The 6,000-nt window shown below is 45.9% G+C and overlaps 1 non-coding gene across 1 annotated transcript; it reads right to left on the bottom strand.

The window, feature by feature from the left end:
• Positions 1 to 657: 657 nt before the first annotated feature.
• On the bottom strand, positions 658 to 730 carry TRNAA-AGC. The gene has a single exon. It is a non-coding gene; the product is annotated as a tRNA-Ala (tRNA).
• Between the last annotated feature and the right edge of the window lie 5,270 nt (positions 731 to 6,000).

Raw genomic sequence — 6,000 nt, 5'->3', positions numbered from 1 at the left:
ACTCCGGTTCTGGCGGTGGTTCCTGGTGAAGGAACGGCGACGAGGGCCATTCCTTGCACCAAGACCCTGACGGCGACGTGCAATGCGGTGGCGCTGAGTGCGAGGGAAGCGGGTGTTCTCTTTCTGCAGGAAGCGTGCGAAAGCAAAAGCAAGTGCAGACAACTCTCTTCCTGCCATTCTCACCTTTCTCGTGGCTCTCTGTCGCTCTTGGCAGAGCGAGCGCTGATAACGTGTAAAACAGCGAAAGTGACAGAATGATGAAACCGTTATTATTGATTGAAGATGCGGGGTATTTATACCCCGAGTACAGAGTCGGTTACAAGGAACGGTTTCTAAATCAAGGCAACCGGCAACGCAAGGATTATCCCATTAATTAATACATTTAATTAATTCCTAACAGTTCCAACTGTCTCTTAATTTGGATGCTGAATCGGAGATTGATTGGTTTTTCTTTTGGACACGAATAAATTTGTTGACCAGTGTTTTTGTTCATGATAGGGTAACCTGGTATTTCTGTTACCACTTACCAGTTCATCTTTATCTGGATTCTCAAACAGTGACCTCTAGATGTACTTACAAAAAAAAACTATGATTAATTCTCTTTTTGGTAATTATAAATTTGGATTCTAGAGCATGCAGGCATGCAAATAAAAAATTTGGAGAAGTGGGGTATCGATCCCCATACCTCTCGCATGCTAAGCGAGCGCTCTACCATCTGAGCTACATCCCCTTTGTGGCATAGTGGGAATTAACAACATTACTTAACTCCTGGTGACTACATCTAAACTACTTCACTAAGAAGAAAAAATCGTCCTACTAATTTAGATGGGAGGGTAACTGTGAAATTAACCACGGGAATAATCGGAAATCATGTTTATGCCACAGCCTTTTTTTTGCGGGGTAAAGAAAGATTTATTGCACTGTAATAGAGTTACAATCAAGAGACCACAAATCCTCAATACAAGGTCGAGTTTAACCACACAATTGTAGTTCTCTCGATGCCGATATAATTGGCCAAACGATCTGCCACTCTATTTTGACTAGGATGAATTTTCTGAGAAAAAAACTCCCTGTTACACATTAACTCCCTTATCTCTAAAACTAAGTGATCAAAAGCAGATTTCATCAAAGTGCTGCTAGATAAAACTGAAAGGGCTTCAAAAGAATCCAATTGGACGACCACAGGAAGAGATGAATGTGTGTACCGTCAAAGCCATACCTTGCAAGATAGCATGAATTTCCGTTTTCAATGGATCGTTGCAATGAAAAATATATCGATATGATGCAAACAAAACCTGTCACATGGAATTCCGAAGCACCATACCAGCGGTTGCGGACCCGTCCTCACACTGGAATGAACCATCCATAGAAAGAGCAACTGTACCAGGCAATGAAGGAGACCATGGGATAACCGTGGCCTAGCCTTGTGCACAACACATGAATTATCATACATAGCACACATCTTGCCTTTAATTATCTCTTCCGTACTGAAGCGACCAACAAGAATGATGGATTTATAATAGCTATCCAGGAAATCCACTGTAACATAACTGGTGGAACCTCCTTCCCATGAACCTGGTCCGTACGGAGCTGCCAAATACGCGAGACCAACATGATTACCATGTCACGAACCACATCAGAGCAGCTTGAAAGAAGATGCAATAGCCAATCCTTCCCATTGTCAACAAGGAAATCATCATGTGGAAGATGCCATCTTTTCCTCATTGATAACCAAATAAGGCGTGCATTACTGCATGATGATATGGCATGAAAAAAAACTTTCCTCTTCCACCCCACACAGGGGACAAGTTGAACGCTTGGACAAATACCTGTAATTTTTTACATTGTGTTGTCAGAAAGGTTCGGACACTACCTTCCAAGCAGTGATTTTCATCTTCTGTGGAACTGAGGACTTTCAAATTGTGTTCCATAAGGATCTCACCCCATCCGGCGCCAAACTTGAAGCTCCCCGTGCAAATGCAGAGTTATGATCCGATGTAGCTAGTTTATACGCACTCTTAACTGAGAACATGCCATACTTCTCAGGAAACCATGCAATAAAATCATTCCGCAAGCTTGGAAAAGCTCTTATTTTCATGATGTAGCTGATATCCATTGGCCACCGCCTTCTTCCTTAACTAAATTATGGTTGTTGTTCTACTCTTTATGCATTCCTTTTGTATTTTGCACAAGTATTTGTAGCTGTTGAGGGCTGTCTTAAGACATTCAATAAACGAGTTAGTTAACAAGTTCTTCTATTCTACTCCCTTTGACCCAAAATGTAAGACCATTTCTAACACTACTGGAGGAAGTGTTTGATGTGTTCTTATACATTTTTTTCCATAGCATGGAAGGGCAGCAACGCGGGCGTCTCCATTATAGTGAGATCACTAGTAGCGTGGCGGCCAAGTGGAATATGACTAACATGGACAACATCACAATAGGTTATTGTTTCTCGCCCCAAAATGATAAACCAAGTCATCCAAATTATAGGACTAGTTAGTGAGTGTACGAAAATTCTAAAACAGGACAACTCGTTGCTAAAGTACTAGTACATCCGAATGTGCCTCCAAGAATAAGTGATTCCGAAACTTCATTTGCTTGCTGCCGAGAGATAAGCTTACCGAAAGCAATCTGCAAAGAAATAAAAAAAACATCCATAAGGATCTCACCCCATCCGGCGCCAAACTTGAAGCTCCCCGTGCAAATGCAGAGTTATGATCCGATGTAGCTAGTTTATACGCACTCTTAACTGAGAACATGCCATACTTCTCAGGAAACCACGCAATAAAATCATTCCGCAAGCTTGGAAAAGCTCTTATTTTCATGATGTAGCTGATATCCATTGGCCACCGCCTTCTTCCTTGACTAAATTATGGTTGTTGTTCTACTCTTTATGCATTCCTTTTGTATTTTGAACAAGTATTTGTAGTTGTTGAGGGCTGTCTTAAGACATTCAATAAACGAGTTAGTTAACAAGTTCTTCTATTCTACTCCCTTTGACCCAAAATGTAAGACCATTTCTAACACTAATGGAGGAAGTGTTTGATGTGTTCTTATACATTTTTTTCCATAGCATGGAAGGGCAGCAACGCGGGCGTCTCCATTATTGTGACAGCCCGATGCCGACGTTTCAGAAGATTCCCCTTTCTTTCCATTTTCGTCGTGTGGGTATTTTCATTTGTCGCATCATCATTGCATCATTCGCATCATCTGCATTGCATCGGCATCTCCGTTGCCGCCAGTTTTCAAACTTGCATTCGTTAGTAGTTGCCGGTTCGCGTCGTTGTCCGTTCTGAGTCCAACCGCACTCGCACGCGCACGCGGCATCGTCAAACCCTGTTTTAATAGTGTGCGTAAAACTTTCCCTGATCGGGTTGAGAGACGTGCGGTCTTATTTTAATATAGCTAGGCCGCCTGTCAAGTTTCGTCGCGATCGGAGTTCATCTGGTACCCGAACGGTCAACCTTAGCGGCACCGTATTCGGTCTACCGTCGGACGTCTGTCGGTGTTTTAAAATTCGTTGCCGGGTGTCGTTTCCCCTCTCATATCCGCCTAGCCCCTCTGCAGAGTGCTTCGTCTCTACGTGCAGCCCAGTCCGAAACCTCCCGGAACCCGAACCCGGCGGTCGTGACCGTTGGATCCGGATCAACCCCGTTTTACCGCAAACCGTCTTCGGTTTGTCCATTAATCATCCTAACCTATTTTTTTCCGACCGTCCGATTAAAATCGGAGGGTCGAGATGAACCTAAGGCTAGCCTACTAGCTATATATTTGGATTGTAGTCTAAGTCAATCCAAAACCTAATTTCTAGGGATCCTCCCCCTGTCCCAACCGCCGCCGCCACCCCACTGGACCCATCTCATTCCTCGGGATCCCTCCTGATCCATCCAACGAGAGCCCAGCCGAACACCATAGCAGGCCTCCCGTGCTCAAACTCGTCCCCAACCACCTGTCTCCTGGACATGTCCGGCGGTTGTAGCTCTCGGCGTCCGGCGACCACAGACACACGCATGTCCCCGCGCACATCCCCGAGCACCTCCGCTGCCAGCCCGTCGAGAGAGAGCCCACCAGATGAGCTCGTCCCTCTCCTCCCCCTTTCTCTCTTTCTCTCTCTGAATTCCCTTTGTGTCTCCCTTTCTTCAGGCAACAGCAGCCGCGCCAGGGGCCCTCTTCGCCAGCCGTGCCCGCTGACGAGCCCCGCTGCTGATGATGCCAGGTCGCCGTGCCTCGAGCCCCTTCTCCTTCCTCCTCCCTTTCTCTCATCCCTCTCTCTCAACTCTCTGTTTCCCTCTCGTGTCCAACAGGAGCAGCAACCCCGCCATGGATGGGGAGCTTGCAGCTTGTGCACCGGCGTTCCCACCACCGAATCGAGCTCCTGACACCGGGAATGGATCCGCGATGCCAAGACCCCCTAAATCTGCGTCGAGCTCGCCGCCCTGCCCCATCCACAGCGCGTCGTCGTCCTCCATGGTGCTACCCTGCTGCTTCCTCTGTTCTTCAGAGAAAACGAGCAAAGCCAGCGCCCCTGGGCCGAAGTCCAGCTCGCCGTCGCCGAGAATCGGCTCCCTGCGGACGGATCCGCGACCCAGAGTGCATCCCCAACCCATCCACCTTGCTGGAAGCTCCAGGATCGAAGCCCTGTATCCCCGCCGGCCCCTTCTGTCCGCTGTAAGAATGCCCCGATCTGAACTTTGTTCTGTTTTTCGCAGATCCATTCTCGTTGTTCGGCTTATTAAGATTTCCATGTCTATTTTTGCACAAGCACACTAGCAGCCGAGGTGGTTGGTGTCTCGCATCGCGTGCAAAAATCGTAGATATGTAGAACGTGTAGAATTTTGCGTAGATTAATATTTTTCAACTCTCATGCATAATAAGAGCTGTTTAGCATGTTGTTTGCATCGGTTTGCGTGACGACATGTCAAAAACGGTTTAGGTCGTAACTATTTGTCCGTAGCTCCGTCGGAGATCGTCTATATATGTAAATCGAGTAGGACGACGTGTAGAATCACATGCTCCACTTTGTTTCGCTGTTTAAAGAACATAAAATATGATTAGGACAGATCTGGTCAGACTTATAAATCAACGTATGGGGTCATTTCGGAGAAGCTATACGTCGTTTCCGACCTCATTTAAAAAAATGCCTAGATAGGTAGTTTAATTTCCGCTTCACCTCTTGCATGTTAAACAACATTAATTTTGCCGTGTAAATAACCGGGAGTGAACTAAATAATTCATATGTGGAGTTTCGTCAATACGCAACTCGTTGCATATTGAACTTCACTTAATGTGTAGTGTTTGATTGTGTGAATTGTCATGTCGTGACTTGCATGTATCCAGCTGCTCATGCATCATATTAGGTTGTGCATCATGTTTATGCATCGTGTGGTGAATATCTGTGTTGTTGTTTGTTTTCGGTTTGCTCCGTCTCGATGGAGTTCCGCGAGCGTGTCGGAATGTGAGGACCTGTTCGACTACGATGGTTCACCGGCTTCACGGAGTTGTTCTTCTTCCAAGCGGGATCTCAGGCAAGATGACCATTTCCCCAGATACCATTACTATCATTGCCATGCTAGTTTTACCGTTGCTATCGATTATGTCTCGTTGCCTACCACATGTTAAATATCAGCCTCTCAACCATGCCATGAAAACCTTCAACCTGTTCGACCTAGCAAACCACTGATTGGCTATGTTACTGCTTGCTTAACCTGTTGATAGCGTTGCTAGTTGCAGGTACAGTTGCTTCCATGTGAAAGCATGGGTTCCTTGTTATACCACCCTATTAACTGCTATTTAATTTAATGCACCTATATACTTGGTAAAAGGTGGAAGGCACGACCTTTCTAGCCTGGTGTTTTGTTCCACCTTTGCCCCCTTAGTTTCCGGCTACCGGTGTTATGTTCCATAATTGAGCGCTCCTGACACGATCAGAGTTGTTATGGGGACCCCCTTGATAATTCGTTTTAGATTAAAGCTGGTCTGGCAAGGCCCAACTTTGGT

Source organism: Hordeum vulgare, chromosome 7H (genome assembly GCF_904849725.1).
Source record: "Hordeum vulgare subsp. vulgare chromosome 7H, MorexV3_pseudomolecules_assembly, whole genome shotgun sequence".
In the NCBI taxonomy this organism is placed as follows: domain Eukaryota; kingdom Viridiplantae; phylum Streptophyta; class Magnoliopsida; order Poales; family Poaceae; genus Hordeum; species Hordeum vulgare.
Note: the sequence above shows the minus strand (reverse complement) of the source record. Positions and strands in the feature narration are given on the sequence as shown.